Source organism: Rousettus aegyptiacus, unplaced genomic scaffold (genome assembly GCF_014176215.1).
Source record: "Rousettus aegyptiacus isolate mRouAeg1 unplaced genomic scaffold, mRouAeg1.p scaffold_m13_p_3, whole genome shotgun sequence".
Classification (NCBI taxonomy): Eukaryota; Metazoa; Chordata; class Mammalia; order Chiroptera; family Pteropodidae; genus Rousettus; species Rousettus aegyptiacus.
In genome coordinates this window covers 53,016,200-53,034,704 of record NW_023416306.1, presented here as the reverse complement: position 1 = coordinate 53,034,704, position 18,505 = coordinate 53,016,200, and the positions used below count along the sequence as shown (strand labels likewise).

At 31.3% G+C, this 18,505-nt stretch overlaps 1 protein-coding gene and 1 pseudogene across 39 annotated transcripts in view; one reads left to right on the top strand and one right to left on the bottom strand.

The window, feature by feature from the left end:
• The window catches only part of PTPRD (protein tyrosine phosphatase receptor type D), a 1,934,582-nt gene that overhangs the window by 763,232 nt on the left and 1,152,845 nt on the right, over positions 1-18,505 (top strand). The gene's annotated exons all lie outside the window — the stretch shown is intronic.
• Positions 17,314-17,432, bottom strand: LOC118600663 (annotated as a pseudogene).

The window sequence follows — 18,505 nt, the reverse complement described above, 5'->3', positions numbered from 1 at the left end:
CATAACATATAAAGATAACCATACACTTAAAGATTTTGCATACTTAGGAGCTAGAAGCTGGTTTTATTTTTATATTTTCTCATATGTGTAAGAACTGTAATCAACATGTTTGAATACCAAAATGTAGATAGAATTATATACCTAAAGTTATGTTTTTTTATACTTCTTAAAGACCTATTTCTAAAAATTAAGAAGTTTTTGCTTAATAATAATAGGTGACAATTCTTGTGCTCATTACATTTTAAGAAGATAGATTTCAAGGTATCAACTCAAATAAGATTGTTAACACTCTGAGTTATAGGCTATTATTTAGAGAGAATGTATTGTTAAATAAACAAGACTTTACATACATTTACTGGATATTTAAAGAGTAACTTCCTGCCCACTTACTCTGCCTCATCACAAGCATTTTTACTCAATCACCAGCTAAAAATTAAATTATTATGCCAGATAGGAGGCTCTTTCTTTAAGTGGGATTGAATGGCCAAGGGAAATCTAGCTGAGGCTGTAGAGAATAAAGGATCTGATGATTTTAGTACTGAACTGATTTAGAAAGTTAACATCTAATGTTCGAAATGCCTTTAGTTAAATGTTTTATGAATGAAAAAGTGCCCAACAATGATAGGATCTGGGTCCTGGAAAGTGATAACATCACATGTTACAGTGCAGTGGTGATTAGCACAGAAAAATGTATTAAATCTTGTTAGATTACTTAGAGGCTTAGTTTTTAATTATTCTTGATATTTGGAAGCATACTTGATTCCTTCCTGATTGGAAATGTCAAGTAGCCTTTTATGATTAACCCTGCATGTCACATATATGTTAAGGTTGTCTTCCTGTTGAACTAGGAGTAAGTAGGCTCTTCAATGATGATTGTAGAATCTGACCTATATTGCTGGTAGGATTGTGAAAACATCTTCCCAGAGTTCTATAAAATCCCTTTTTAGGTACGAATAAGGTTTTATCATTTTCAGATAAAACCTCTTTTGGAGAACATTTATGTTGATCACTCTTGCTTCTGTCAGCTTAGGTTGCTAGGGTCATATAATTGCTATTAAAATTAGAATTGTCTATATCTTAGAACCTAAAGATACTCTTATGATTATAAATATTAATGTGTTAAAATGAGTAATCACCTTTGAATTTTCTATCATTTCTGTTTTGTGATTTTTATGCATATGAGATGATACATAATTATATCTTACACTACCATCTTAAAAAAAATACTAGGTACACACTTAGCTTTGCTTTTTGTGCTTTTTTTCATTTTTCATTATAGATTCCTGTTATCACGTGATTATTAAAATCTAATGCTAAAATATAGCAGGCAAATAAATCTTATTTCCTTGGAGTTTTTTTTTTTTTTTCCTTAGAGTTTACTCTTAAACCTATAGGCAGAAAAACATGTAGAACAATGTATTGGTTTTTATCTGTATGTCATTGCAAAGATTTCCTTATTGATGTAAATATTTTTCACTGAAGTTCTTATTAGCTCTATTTTTTTCCAAAGGTAAACCAGGGCTGGGTTTTTTTGAGCTGCTCTGATCAGAAGGAAAATAACATATTTTGTTACTTTGTTTTCTATTTTTGGTTGTTTATTTTTATTGGACTGTTGTCTGTCCTCACTGGCCTGTTTCATCAGTGGCTGGCATCTGTCCCCAAATTCTACCCTTGTGCCAGAAACCATGCTATTTACTTGACAGAGTTCTGTGTTGCCAATAGCCTGCTTATCTAGGCTTCTGAAGAAAATCAATATACTTCTGAATGCGTGGTAATTTTTCCCTGGTACTCTTCAATTGGAAAGTACTAATACTTCATGTTCAACTTCTTAATTAACAATAGCTCATTTAACTTGTTGAATATAACATATCATTTCAGTGACTACCTAATTTAGTGCTTCAATTTTTCTATCAATGGCAGAGAAGAGTAACTGTTTTCAAGAGTAACTGTTTCTAGGATCTTAGCCTGAAGAGCTTGTGATTCAGAACATTATATTTCTTACAAGTCTTCTGTTTCAAAAAAGAAAAAGTTTGATTTTATACTCTGCTTCTAACATATCTATGTTGATTTGACTATAAACAGTAATGAGGCAATTACTGATGTCTGTCCATATCTTGTTCAGTGGTTGAAGTTTTTTTTCCCAGTAGCTTTCCCCACCACCCACTAGAGATCCAGACTGGTCTCTCTGCAGAGCTATGAGGTCCTGGGGGTTTTTTTGGACTAAGCAAAGGGTTGTGAAACTGATGGGCAGTATTCATTCAAAACAGGTCCTAAGTTATGTCCTTGTAGCAAAATTTCTAAAAATAATTTTTAGTGCCAGAGAGAAATGTTTTTGCTGAGGGAAGGATAAATGACTTCCAGACAATGTCTTAACTCCCAAACCCATTCTAGGATACTCCAACAGTGACTGTAGGTAGGTTTCTCTCTCCCCAAGCACTTCCAAGGTCTAATTCCCAAGCTGGTAACCTCCTTCCCTGACTTCTCTTGTCCCAGTTCTCTGTAAGATTCACCTTCACTGTCCACCCCTCACATACTTGTATTGATCTACCGCACCAGAAATAAAAGGAAGAACATAACTATCAAAGCAAACAAGGCAAACTAGGAAAACAATTTATCATCTTCTCATTCTTTAGAAATAAACCTTGAAAACCTCTTAAACACATATCCTGAATTATTAGCTGACTCCAGTTGATAAAATGTAAGCATTCTCCATAAAAAGAAGTTTTCAGAAGTCATTAGAAGAAAAGGTATATCATTGGTATGAGGAAGAGGATCCAATACAATATAGGTTAGGCAAGCCTTAAGAGATCACCAAATCTTATCCCTGTCCTCTAATTTTAGTTTTGCCTCAAGCCAGTGCAGCCTTCAAGGAGGGTAATGTGATAGAAACCTGGCTTATAAAACAAATTTTCATTAAGATCAGTGCCAGGTTTGTGTTAAACCATCACTTTGCTGTTATCCAGGGGCTGGCAAGTTAGAGCCTCTGCAAATTATATATTTGGCAGTTTAACGAGATTGTCAAGCTCATCAATTGTCAGAGAGAGAGAATGGGTAATGACAAGGAAGAAAGTTCAAGGTGATGTCTTTGCTAAGCTCTGGAATGCTAATAACTGGAAAAAGACATAAATACAGCATCCCCTATATAAACATAAGTGATTTTATTGCGTTATTACTTTTTTATTGTCAACAGCTTCTGTGTCCTGAGTGCCATCCCTCTTGCTGGTTTGTATGTGCCAATTATTTTCTGTTTGCAAGTCAACAACCAGCTAGGAAATCAACCCTCTAGTGATCACCTTTTAATTAAAGCAACTGCTAAACTCAACATGCACTTTTCTATTATTAAAATTTCTTGCCGTACAGGGATAACATAGAACAGATTAATTTCCCCCAAGGAGATAAAAGATGCAAGGAGAGTTGGGAAGTCATATCTCCCAACCTCATATAATGTTTGCTTCTTTTCAGATGGTCTGATTAAAAGAGATATTAAAGTGAAAAAAAGGTCACACAGGAGGCAGAAGGGACCAACATTGTGGTGGCATGCTGGATTCAGACAATATTACTCACAGTAGGGTTATGTGTCGAGATCATATCTTTATACCATTGTTTTGATACCACTCAAATTTACACGGGAGCAGTGTTTACCCAGGATGTTAGGAAACTCGAAAGTAGAAAATAAGGGCAGGGGGCGGATAAAGAGAACAATATCCATTCTGATATTTTAATGTCTAAAATAGTCACTTTGAAAATATTAATTTTTATATACATTAATTTAAAAATGTGTTCCAGATTCAAGTAAATGGAAAAATCAGCTTTCATTGGTATGTCCATTTTTGGAATACATGGCTCTCTAAAATATCTTTATTTTGAAGTATCTATTATGAATATGAAAAGTATCATAAAGTAGGGGTTCCCAAATGTTGCTCTGTGGCAAAATTTTTACTAGTTCACTATAAAAGAACTAAATGAGAACAACATAGTGGGATATTCAGGAAGGTTTATTCAGTCAATTTTAAAAGATGATCCTTTATTTTTTGACAGTATCTCCTATTAACTTTTTTTTTTGTGGCAAATCTCTTATACAAACAATATATTTTATATTTTAAAATATAAAATGTTATATGTATATATATTTTTTTATAATCGTGATAACCTTATGTCATGAATTATATTTTTTCTCATTATTTTAAAATTTGTGAAATCAAAAATCTGGGCTTCATTTCTATAAACCCAGTACACATCCACCTCTATGTTGCGACTCTCTTTTTGTTTAAATGGTGGGGAAAAAAAGAGATTGAAGGGGAAGGGAGATGCGGAAATCACTATGTCATTCTGACTGACAGGAAATATCTACAGCTTTGAAATGCACCGTGGAGAAGATGAACATCTAGTCACATGCAAACACAAGGCTAAATACTTTTGGATAATTGTGTCACTTTGACTGAACGATGTTATTGAAAGAGTATTTTCTTAGAATCAATCTCAATAGATAATTAGAAACACAAATTAGTAACTATATTTTTATTAGAATACAGTAATATATACTGTGAAGTATTCAGTTGCACAAGGATATATATCTATTCTAAATATACACACACACATATATATATACAGTGATGTATCTGTTAGGTGTTAGACTTTGTGCTAGTTCTCATTTACTTTCTAGACAAAAAACTTATGAAAGATATATTATTATAGTATTCCTTTTTTATAGATGACAATACTGAGGCTCAAAGTTAAGCAATTTCCCCCAAACAATGCATCTATTATGGGAAGAAGCCCAGAATTTAACACAGGGCTTTCTGGCAAGCTTCTTGATTCTCTTTGTATTGTGCCATGCTGTTGGCCATGGTATCCTGTTTTATTAAACACCTATTAAGCTCTGGTTTGTTGGTTATGTAAATATTATCCTTAAAGCATTTGAATCATTCCAGTTTCACATAACATTACCAGTCACCCAACAAAGAGGGAATTACAGAATTTTAGGTCTATAAAAGAGTTTAGAGATCGATTGCTATGGAACCTTAGTTTTACTGTTACCAGCTGAAGCAGCCAAATGTTTTATTTCAACCATGCTTTACGTTCTCCTCTCTCTATCAGTTAACCCTTTAACAGTTGGGAATTTGCATCCCTTCTTCCTCTTAATCCCAAGAAGGATGGTGGAAGTAACTCCAAATACCTGGGTGTCTAGGCCTTCAAATAATATTTTATTAGTAAGAAAAGACCAGTTAGCTTTTCCCAATAGCTAATAATTCACATACTTTTGCCTTTACTTGTTCAAATTTGGTTTAGGAATATAATTTGTACAGATGTAAGTTAGTTACTTTCGATCTATTTGCTTTGGTATACTTCAGTCAGATGATAATCAGGTTTGTAAATGACCAAAAGAGACACATTCCATTTTAGCCAGGCATTTTCGCTTTGAATGATCTTTACTAATTATTTTAATACAATATTCTAATAATTAATAATAATTTATCATATTGAGATGAGTGAAGTATTAATAGATTATAAGCCATCTTTATAATTCCTACAGAGAATGATAGCTTTCAATCAGACTATCAACACCTCAGATTAAAAATATATAGCCAATAGTAAAAAAATATATGTGGTACATTAATTACAAAGAATAATAAGAAAAGATGAAATAAGAGTAAGTAAATTTAGAAGCTAAAACAAATGAACTAGTATACATCTTTGTATAATTTGTATAATATCTCTATACAATTATCTGGTAAAATATCTTTCAACATTGAATTTATCACTTTGGGGACTGTATATAAGATTATTTCTCATTAATAGAGGCTCACCAAATGATTGTAATAAAATAATTTGTGTTATAAACTTTTATTTAGAACTACTAATAATTCTATCAATTTGTAAAAAAAAAAAAATTGTTGTTGTATAATTTCTGGTTGGTCTTGAGGTACAGATGATACCAGAATGAGCTTTCTGTTTGTTTTCTAATTTCCAAAGCATTATACTTAAATATGAATTCCATACTTTGGGGTCTCACTTTTAAATATTCTAGTTGCAAATCAGAAAATTTAACTTTTAGTAGATTATAGAAGATAAAGTCTTTTTATCATTTTAAGTGGAAAATAGCTGTGATAAAAAATTACCTTGACAGGATTGTTTGAAATAAATATCTATGAGATTGAGAAGCTATTGGGAGTCATATAACTGTCAAATGTAAGCAAATCTTAACAGTATTCATTGTTACCCTGATAACGTATTTATCTTGGAGAAACTTGAAAATATTTTTAAAATATTATTCTCCACAGAAATAAACATTCATTATTTCATATTCCAAAGCAAGAGATGTATTCAGATACTCTTTTGACAGTTGTGCATATCTTATGTCAATTTTGCTATTTGAGTAAACACACTATTTTACTCCTGTGTGCTGTTATTTATTCTGAAAATTATTGACAAACTCTCTGGAGTTCTAGAAAGATTGGCAGAAACAAATATTTCTTACACTTTCGTTTTGTTTTTAATGAAATTATGTTCAAGTCACTGAAGTACAATTGAATTGGCAGATCAAGCCCTCCCACTTTTGGTTATTTTTATTTTATGGTATTCTGTTAGTTAGTATGAAGTCGAAGAATCTAGGACACCCAACTAGTTTGGCCTGTTCTTAAGTGCCTCCTTTGTAAAAGTTTCCACAGTTAGAATTTGCAGATGCTATCCTGTGAAGTTGTTTTAAGCATTCCTCTGTAAATTGTTACTTAATCATAGAAGTAACTGATCCTTTGATCATAAATTTTCAGCCAGATCAATTTATAGCTAGTGTATATTTCCATCAGGTGACACATGGGCTCTACTTTTAAAGCTATGCTTTTTGATAGTTTGTGCATTCTATAGGTAAATCTTATTTATTGATTAGACATCCAACATCTTTGCTTAGCTTTTATCTTATGTGCATGAATTCATATGTATGTTGCAAGATTCCTAGGTCAAGTTGCCCTCTTTAGTGTATAGCAGAGTGTTTGTGTCTTAGCGGGGTGTTGGGAGGAGGAGGAAGTAAAGAGGGGAAGGAAGAGGGAGAGAAATAATAAGTTATTATATTACTTTTCAATCAATCGGTTTTCCCCTTTGGTTTCTTTATCCCTTCACTATTTAATTGCCAAAAGACTTCTAATCCTTTTTTTGCAACTTTGACTCTCAAGTAAACTCTGAAGACTGCGTTTTCAAATTAGGCATGCTTTACTTGCATCAGAACTCTCATCTACCAGGAACCTTTTTTTTTTTTTTTTTTTTTTTTGTGGGAGGTCAGGTGGAGAGTTGTGGAGAGTATTTTTACACATGGTGATTTTCTCTTTCTGGCATTAGTTTTAGAGTGATTTTAGATGTCATTTCGTCCCCTATTCTCTCTTTGCCTGCAGTTTCGCACACTGCATTTGGTCATCACGAATCTGACAGGAGTTTAAAGGTCTTTTATTAGAACTTAGTGATTTTTTTTTCTTTTTCTATATTCAGTTGTTTTAAAGTTGGGGACCCCTCTAGCTATGACAAGAACATTTATTATTTTTGGAGTTTTATTTTTTGAGTTTTTATTTTTTCGGAGGCTTCATGGGGAGATGCAAACCTGAGTAGCCACCATGATTGCCAAATGAACGGCGTTAACATTTTCCCATCGACAATGATGTTTACTCTGATTTTTAGTAGTTATCCTTAATGTATCTAATTAGAATCATAAAATATTCTTATTTACATTCTAACTTATCTAGAAATTTTTAAGGATGAAATATTAGATTACATAAAATGTTTTATAGTATATTTTGAGGTAATTACCTTTTTATTATTAAATCTGTTCATGCGGTAAATTTGGAATAATGTGATAAACTTGGCCATGATGTCTTACTATTTTTATTTATTGTTAGGTTTAATTGACTAATATTTTGTTTTGAATGCTTGCATCAATGATTATAAGTAAAACTGGGTATAATTTCCTTCTCTCATAGTGTTCTTTATTTTTTCATATTAAGGTCATATTAATTTCAAAGAATGAGTTGTGAAATTGTCTCTCTGTTTTAAGTATCTGGAATGATCTGGTTATTTTGATAGAATGCACCAGTACAATTATTTTTACCTGCTATTTTTATTGTTTTCTTTATAATAAAATTCAGATTTTTCCACTTATTCTTAAGCAAATTTTATAAGTTATATTACTTTAAGTTTTTGTTGCATCTGCATTTTTAAATTACTAAAATAAATTTTTGTTTTTAATTTTTTAAAAAATTTTAATCTATATCATCTGTATTGGTGTCTTTAAAAATCATTATTATTGAATAGTTTTTTATTTTTTAAAATCCTAATTAATCATTTTTAATTATTTAATGTTTTTTATTATGCTTGTAAAGAACTAACTTTACCTTTGATTTTTTTTGCATTACCATTTTCTATTTGATTGTTTGGGAGAGGGGTCTGTCCTGATGTTCCTTCTTCTCATTTATGGATTGGGCATTAACCAATTACTTTCTAGTCATTCTTCCTTTTTTCCATCATGAGCATTTAAGTCTATACTTTACTATGGGAGTTCTTTTACTGCATGCTGCAGATTTTGAAACCAAGAAATTTCTTAGTCATTCAGTTCAAAATAACTTTAAATGTGTTCTTTAAGGACTCATGAGATATCTTAAAGCGGTTAGTGTCAAAATATAAAGAGATTTTCTAATAGGTTCTCTTTCATTATTGACTTATAATTTATGTGCTGCCATACTGTGATTGCCAAAATCCCTTAAGTATTCTAGAGTTGTTTAATGGGTAGAGTGCGGTTAATTTTTATAAATGTTGATTATGAATTTGACATGAGAAGAATTCCTTTTCTAGTTTTGTATATAGGATTCTACATAGTTCATATGTTCCAAAATAAGTCTGATATTATATTCTTCAAACTTTCTATAATTTAACTATTTTTGTTGTCTGTATGACCCCTCACAGTTGAGAGAAGTGGGTTTATATTTCTCATTTTATGATAAATTTGCCAGTCCACTTCCCTCATCTCACCCTAGCCACCAGTGATATAAAGCATGCTTTTTTCTTTTTATAGTTATCAAATTCTTTTTATTTTATGCATATATATTTAGAATTGTTGCATCCTCTTAGTAAATTTAATCTTTTATCATAATATAATGTTACTTTCTACATTGAAAAATCATTTAATATAAGTTTATTCTGTCTAATATTAATGTAGGTGACAGAATTTTTAGGTATGTATTTGACAGGCTTATATTTTGAAATCCTTTAGTTTCAATCTTTTTGCTTTTGTATATGTATGTCTCTCAAATAGCATATCTATTTTGTCTAGAGGTTCATATTTGATTTTTCTTAGCCTGTTGACTACCTAAAGTTTCTTCCCTTTTTCTGGTAGAATTTTTTTCTCTAGAAGTGATTTGTGTTTGTTTCTCCAGGAGCCAGAGGACACTATAGACATATATCACTTTAGTCTTTTGAAGAGTCTTAAGTTTAATCTATCACTCTTTGATTTCCCTTTACATACAAATTAAACTTGCTTTTACATACTGCCATATCTTTGTCATTTATTAGCTTTGTGATATCAAGCCAAATTACTTAATTTCTCTGTGATACTAATACTAAAATTTACCCTCAAAATAACCTTCCTTTTTGTGTTTGTTTACTATCACAGTTCATAGCTCTAATTTCTCTTCATGAATATGGAGGTTTGTTTTTACAGCATTGGCAATTTGGTAACATCATGTAAACCCAGCAATACAACGGCAACAACAAAATATATATTTGTATATCTGTATCTATATCATAAATATATGTCTATAAATGTATCTTATTTACCTCTCTATATATGCAATTTTATATGATAAAATATGTGCATATATTATGCATATCATAATATGTGATATGTGGTTTTTAGTTGTTCCCAGTGGAAGGAACCCTCAGTGTTCCTAGCATGCCTTTTTCCTCAAAGTAAAATTTCTATCTGGTAATGAGATTATTCATGTCAACATTAATTAACAGCTATTTTAAAATAATTCCTCTGAGTTAAGCAACTTAATAGGCTAAAAGTATATCTTGGCAGGTGAAACAGACATGCTCTTTTCTACCTGTAGCTCACAGTCTAATGGGAGAATAATTAAAATTAGCAGAACAACATATAAATACATAACAAAATGGGTTATTAACTTTCAGGATTTCTATAAAGAGTAAATTGAGGGAATAGATTGCTAAATAGATGCATTTCAAAATATAGTTTTGATCTCATTCTCTCTGCGAGGTAGCTCACTGTTCAGGTCATGAGCCCCAGGATTAAATTGCTTAGAAATTCCATCTTTGTCATCTATTAGCTCTATGATATCAAACAAGATACATAATTTCTCTGTGATTCTATTACTCATATGTGATATAAGAATAGTAATAGTGTATTCTTATGGGATTATTTTGAGTATTAAATGAGTTAATATTTTAAAAAGTACTTATAGCAGCAGACAGAAAATAAGGAATATCTAAATATAAATAAGATCATTATATCGATCCACTTATATGGGCAGTTTTAAATTTTTAAATATTTTATTTGCAATTCAGCTATCAATGTTTTCTAGTTTATTAAGAAATAGTTTTTAACCTAGATAATAGAATTTACTAATAATTATGCTTATTTGGATTTGTTATAACTGTTCTCAGATAATTCTATTGTGTTTATAATATGGAATCATGTAGAACGATATGCTTTTTTTATTTACATATTGAAATAAGTAATGTTTTTCTTGCTTTATCCTGTAATCCTGTTAATGACAGCATCTCCTCCCCCATAGCAGTCAGTCTATGTGATTCATTTTTTCACAGCAGTTACACAAGCTGTAAAAGGTGTCTCACTCTTTCAAATATATCTCTGACAAGTCCTGATGGTTTAATATACTATGGCAATTTTTATTCTTCCCATTAGACCTCATACAAACTCCCTAATCGTAGACTCATTTGATTTGAATGTTTCTTGCAGGCATATTTGTGGCAACTGTCTCTCCTCTCAGCTACTCCAGTTGTCGCTTTGAGTTCTTCCATATTAAACACACTTTTTATAATCTTATATTTATTTTTAGTTCAACACAAATTATTCGTAATTCCCTGTCAAATATTGCTCTAATTTACTGTCTGATGTTTAAATTTTTAGTTCTATCTGATGAAATATTGAAAATAGGCTAAAATAAAATGAAAGGAACAATAGAATATTTATAAGTAGCAATGATGAATGAATTAACACTACAGTTCATAATATTGTTGGATTATGAATGTATCTTAATGGACACATGGCTATAAACACATATATGTATAAATAGTATCTAAATTGTCAGTGCTAACTTTAATATCCTCATACATGATCTTCAAAATTCTTATCATAAAGATTATTTCTGTTTCACTGTTTTAGATGGACAAATTTTAGTTATAAAAATGATATGGAAGATTCTTTATGTTAATTAATTGGCCAAGTTTCTATGAAAATTTAAGTTTTTATTTATGAAAATTTCTCTTACAAAAATATAATAAAATTTTTAATTTATAGACTAAATGTTTAACTAAGGCACAGTTTATTTTCAGATAGTTCAATAACTTGATATTTTGACAAGTTTAAAAACTCAGTTTTCAATACTTAAACAGACATTAGAATTACATCTATTTTTAAAATTAGTTTTAAAATGACATCTTAAAAATGATGTTCATCCATTCCTTCTAAAGCACACACATATCATTTCAGGATCTCTGTTTGATGCACCACTTTGATCTCTGAGACCTCTTTTTATAATATCAATTCCTTAATGATAGAGAGTAGATTATCTGTGTTTGGTTCAGAACTAATTACATAACAATCAGGAATAGTACGTACTATCAATTTTACCAATAGAATCTTTGTTTATTGTGTTCCTTGTGCATCTCAGAAGCTGTGGAAGTTAAAATTGCCTCTTACTGCCATTGGAGAAAACAGGGAAAGCAAACAAATCTATTAATTTATCACTTCACTATTATGTTGCAATAGGAGGTCATCAAGACTTAACTTATAAGAAATATCTGAATCAAAATGTCATTCAAGTCTTACTTTTAAGATTGGTCCTCAAAGAGGTATTTCCTCTCACAGTAGATTTTCATAAGGTTGGAAATGGAGGAGAAAGTGAAGGCAGTTTATAGGAACCATTATTAACATTGGTGTCCTGAGTTTGTAAAATCATATCAATCTGGAAGGAAAATACAATCAGTTAGCTGAACTAATTAAGAGCTTAAAAAAAAAATAGGTAGAAGTACCTTTAGAGTATTAACAAATGCCAGGGGCAAGTTTATGGTTTAAATGTTTAGCACAATTGAATTTCCCTTTATGCTGAATGAACAAATCTATTAAGAACAAAGAAGATAAGAGTTAGTTTATAATTTCAGAGGGGGGAAAAAAAGGCCAATCAAAACTTAATTGAATCCATTTAGAAGAAAAATGATAAACAATGTACTAAAAAGGCAATAGTAATTAAGAAGGCATTTAAGGATTAATACAAAATACTCATATTGTATGTCCCAGGGTAACCAAATCAGACCTAATTTAGACTTTGAATATCGCAATTAGCAAAAATTTCCACCAATAAGCAAAATCCTTCACAAAAAAAAAACTTAAAAAAAAAATTCTGGAGAGGAAATAAGAAGTCTTGCTGAAGACCATTTAAGAAATAAATTGTCAGGTCCAGATGGTTGTTTAATAGTGTTGCATAAGGAAAAAACAATGACACTAGAATTAATTTCCTTTTATCAGTCTTGCTTATAATCAGTTCTTGTTTTAAGAGCTTCTTCTGCTTTCCATGAGTGAGACCTGAGGGCTTATTATTCAAAAGCTTTATGGGGATTGTTTTGTTTTAGCTTTGATAAAGCAAACTATTATTTGATTCTCTGATCCGATGATTCAAAATCAGAGCTAGGATCATAGCTCTGATCCGAAAAGTTGACAATAGTCTGCCCATTTTATAAGAATTTTGTTTCGCTCCAGGTTGCTTTAATAATCTTATGTAGGCCATAAATCCTTATTAGAAATAATTGCAAGTGTTCCATTTCTAAGGGAATGTTTTGAAAAGCAGGAACCCCAGACATCATGCAGCAAAGTCACATGGGATGCTTGACAAAGTGCTGATTACTACTTCCCTCTTCCACTCTGAATAACTATTTCTGGCTGACATACTGGAAAATCTACATTTTTAAAGTATCAGAAATGACTCAGAGACATACTAATATTTGAAAACCAGCTCCTTAGGTGTTTGCCAGGATTTGTCCGCTACTCCAATATCTGATTGTCCAGTTGTTGCTTCTAGGTGATCAGCCTTTGCTGCCAGCACTTGTATCATTTCTGAAAATCTCTTGACTGTTAAATGAATTCACTTTTAAGTATAGAACCAGTCTATAAGGAGTAGAAAATAATACTACTACCTATAATTAAACTAATAATGTCTTGCATTTTTAATGCTGTGTATTTTGTGAAATGTGTTAACATACACTATCATGATATTTGTGAAAACCAGGGAGAGATGGGGGAGCAGTTTTGCTGGCTCTGGTCACAATATTCACAGATTCATTCAATTATTTATTAAGACACTGTTAAGGACTTAGAAAAGTAAAACATTTTTTTTTGGCATGTGATAATGAGAGAGGTTAATCATGAATTTGATAATCTCAAAAGGTTTAGAGAAAGGATAGAATTTGAGCAAGAATTCGAGTAGAAATATGGAGAGTTTTGACAGAGGTGGAAATGGTTGAAGAAAGCACTGCTGCAAGAGGACAAATTGGTGTAAGAAAACAATTATTAGAGTTAGAGAAGGTGAATTGGGGTTTACCAGCCTGAGTAAATCAGTTGTCAATGAAGCGCTTGGAGAAAAGTGAGTGAAGAAGAAATAAAACTATAAAGGAATCAGATTGTAAAGTAATTACAAAGGACAAACTGAGATATTTGTGTTCATTGCATTTGTACTGTGTAAGTAAACATGAAATACGTTTAAAGAGAAATTATGTGTCTTGTTCATTTTTCAATAGTAAAAATGTTTATTAGTAGTTCAAATGGCCCATACCATATACTTTTGCTGACGATTCGTATGCAGCTTTGTAGCCATAGCAAAGGAGGGGAGGAATTAAGGGAAAAAAGCAGGTAGTAGAAGGAATCTGATATTGGTCTTAACATTCTACTTAAGTCATTCTTTTATTATTATTATTATTATTATGATAATAGCTCCACCATCTCTTGGTTTTAGAATGGCTATGTATTGAATTTATTAAAGAGGAAATAAACTAGGTAGAGAGATGAGGGACTACTGCAGCAGTATGTTTGAAATAAAATAAAGGCCTTAACTAGAATAGAAACTAAAAGATAAGGCTTGTGAAGACTGAATTAACAAAATTTGCCATCTGATTAAATACAAGGTCAATGACTTAAGTTGCATATCCCATTATCATTATTAATATTAGTAGCAGGAATAGTAGTATTTTGCTTTTTTAACTATTGTCATTATATTTGTAAAATTGAGTTGTGTGTAACTTTAAAATTTTAACTAATAAGAAAAGAAAGCAAAAACCACACAAACTCCCAGTAGAGAGAGACAATGTTCTAGTTGAATATTCTTTCTATGAAAGATAGAAGTATGCATGTCACAGAAATAGGATTATGATTTATGTGCTTGTTGTTTTTAAAACAGCTCTACAATGTGTCATAGACTAATTGAAGTGTCAATAAATATATCTATGTTGCCCTGTTAATGGCTGTACAATATAACATTTTACAAAGGTACAATATTTTAATTAGCTGATTCATTACCAGTGTATACTTTGTTGCTTCCTTTTTTGATATTATGAATAGGGCTTCAGTTATCATCCCATACATGTTTATTTTTTTGGAATAAATACCTAGATGTAGAATTTTGATATGTGAATAGCTATTGGAAGACTTACCTCCAGAAAATTAATACCAACTAATTGACAACATCATTTAAATTTTTGTAAACACAATACCTGCTTCTTTAAAACTTGAGAAGACGTATGACTTTGGTCCCATCATATTTTATATCTTTACTCTTTTCAAACCTTATATCCATTCATCGGTTATTAAAACAAGTAAAAAAAAAAAGACATTTGAATTATAGCATACCACTTAAGTAACCAGTTCAATTCTTGGTAATATGCTTCCTTCACTTTGGTGGGTAAAGTCCTTAGTTTATCTCAGTACCACCAAAGAAATATTTTATTAAAGAAACAATCATTTGAAGACTTTATAATAATATCTTTAATGTGATGTAGGGAAAAAATATAAATGAATTGAAATGGTACGATTTTAGCTGTCTTACATGTAGGACCTGGGGATGTACTAAAAAGAGGAATGGTCCTTAGCAAACTGCAGGCTTAGTTTGAGTACTTATCTCATCTACTACCTGAGAAGCTCTGTGTAAGATCTTTTCTTCATGAAAACTCAATATCTTTAATGCAATATTTAGGATCCCATATGCATAGAAAACCAAAATACCAGAAAGTAGTCTTCAATCAGTGTTAGTTCTCCTTCTTCCATGCCCTATCACAGTGACAATTTATATATTTTTGACATTAAATTTAAAAACCCATTTTGTCTGTTCACTAAAAATATTTCACTTTGATGTGATATCATTTAACAACTATTTTGTAAGCGTGTAGAGCTCAAACAGATTGAAGAGAAATATTAATGAATACTATATATTTATGCCTCATTTGTCAGTCCATTGATCACTTATGGTTTTTAAATAACCCATTTTAAGGCTTTTATTCATTACTGGAAGGTAGTTATTCATCTTTTTGAGTCAGATACCTTTTTGTATAGATGTTACTTTTTAAATAATTTTTATTTTCTACCTCCTTCCCTTCCTTCTTCCTCCCCTTTTTCATTCTTTCTCTCCTTCTCTCTGTCTCTCTTCTTTCTTTACTCCCTCTCTCTCACACACACAATGCCCTTTCCTTCCTCCTGCTTACTATCAACAAATATGCATACACAAAGAAAAGAGTGGTACTGTGATATTGTGTCCCGCCAGCGGGACCGGTTATTTGGTGGGAGAACCGAGGAGAACCCAACCTAAAGAGGGGTGACACGGACGAGAGAAAAGAGTGGAGGCAAGACAGTATTCTGATCAAGCCTCAAATTTTATTTTTGGATAACAAACATATTTATACGGCAAGAACAAAGGGGGGCAGGCAAAGGGTACCTGTTGCAATATGATTGGTCTTCAGCTGGTGGTGTGAGGAGCGGTAAGGACAGGGGGAAGTACGAGGTGGGGGGGAGAGCAGGAGACTATCAGCACCTTTGGTGGTCAGCCAGCTTCTCGGAAAGACTTGTTTATCATGGGTTTGGTTCTCACAGCCTGAGGGCTTGAGAAACCAAGGGCGCAGCTCCCAACAATATTGTTTTATTACTTGCCCATGTCTAAGAATTTGAGTATGAAGACTGACAATCAAATATAAAAATGTTTTAACTAATTGAAATAAATTAAATTTTAAAATATAACCTTCTATACTAAAGACTGGTGGGGAAAACTTTTTTTGTGCTTACACAGCTCTACTATGGTCTAGTTTCAGGAAGCTAAATGTTACTAGTTCAGAAAAATGTTCCAGGGTAGATGGTTTCTCATTAATATATGACAAAGGTAGAAACTACTTGCTCACTGATTTTTAATCAGTTTATGACATGGACTGCAAGGCTCCTTCAAAAGGAGATTCTGCTTGACTAATAATACATTAGCAGTAATCCAGTGATCTGTCCATGCATTAAGGATACAATTTATTTTTCTACTGATCAGTTCTTTTCCTAGTAAAACGAATTGTCTAACTTTTGATGGAACTGTCTAACAAAAGAGCTTTGTGGATGAAATTGACAGACCTTATAGGGTTCAATTTAGTTTGAATGCTTAAATTAGAAACCCTTGTATTAGGATTAAAATAAAAAAAGAGCTGATCTAATTGCATGTCCGCGCAGAGATGTCAAATCTGGTTTCTTATGAGCATTGAATTCTAGTATAGTTCATAAATGTAGTTAATATATGAGAAGAGAAGCAATTTTTAAAGACTAAAGATATCCTTTAGAAAAAGATTCTTATATTCGTGTATCAATAATGCTTCAACAGTGATTATCAAGCTCACAGATGTTTATCACTGTCGGTAATGATTTCTGAATATACCAAGATTTAGGACTCATATTCTTTAGAATTTTTTTTCATATTTATGTATTTATTTTTAGGTGAGGCAACCCTTGGTTGACCTCACAAATTGCAAGGACCTTGTCAGTTTACAATCTGTTATTTTTTATTTTTATGCCTTCACTACCTGGTCTTCCTAGGTGGTCTCCCATCCAAGTACTAATCAGGCCCAACACTGTTTAGCTTCCGAGATCAGACAGGATCAGACTTGTTCAGGGTGGCAAGACCGTAGACTAAATTTTTTTAAAAATTTTAATTGTAAACACTGTGTGTAATGGATGCATTACAAACAATCCAAGCTTTCTTGTCCTTAGATGCATAGCTTGCCTTGTCTTACTGTGTGTAAATGTTTATATACACATATATAAATATAGGTTACTTAAAATAAATTAACATAACCTACAGTAATATAAATAAAAGTTATATTCCACTAAAATTCATGATATAGTATCTGTGTAGAATAAATTTCTGTGAGTTCGTAAAATTTTATTTTTAAAATTACTCAAACTCAGCTCTACATTAGCAACAAGATTAATAATCTTGCACTTTAAACTTTGCTTTTGACATCTAAAATATGAACTTAATCAGCTGTTACAATTTTTAATCAAAACCATTAGATGAGAATATTAAGTATCATTATGTATATATATATTTACATTTCTGTAAAACACTTATTATTATGTCATTTTTACCAATGAATGAATTAAAAATTGAATTCAAACCTTAGTGGTCATTGTGAAAAAGGAAAAAAGAGAGAGAGATGTCCAATATAAAGCCTGTTTTTGATGGAAGAAAATGGGTTCTATGGTGACATTACAATATAGGCAATAGTAGAGTAAGAATTTGTTAGAGTTGAAAGTGTAATTCTCTTTGGTTTACATTTGAGCTGCCTTTGAGAAGACGGATAAATAAGTTAAGCATATAAACTTGTTTCTGTCAGTCCAGGCTGAATTTCTATCTTAAAACTATCTTATTGAGATGATATCACTTTTTCTTTGCTTACATTGAATTCTAAATGCCTTTACTAAGTATTAAAATGAAATTAAATTTTTTAATATACCCAATAACATCATATATAGATATCTTTAATGATTGTATTTTATTGCTATATATTAGTCAGCATAATTATCTAAATCTGTTTAAAAATAAGTGTTTTCTTTTTATGACATTGTCGGGTAACATGGAGACATGGAAAGAGAGAAGTGGATTGATGATATCAACCTATTCCAACATTTAATTTCAATTCTGAGCTTTTAATTATAAAATCACTAGTTATAATATCTGTATGCATATAAAAGCACATGCTA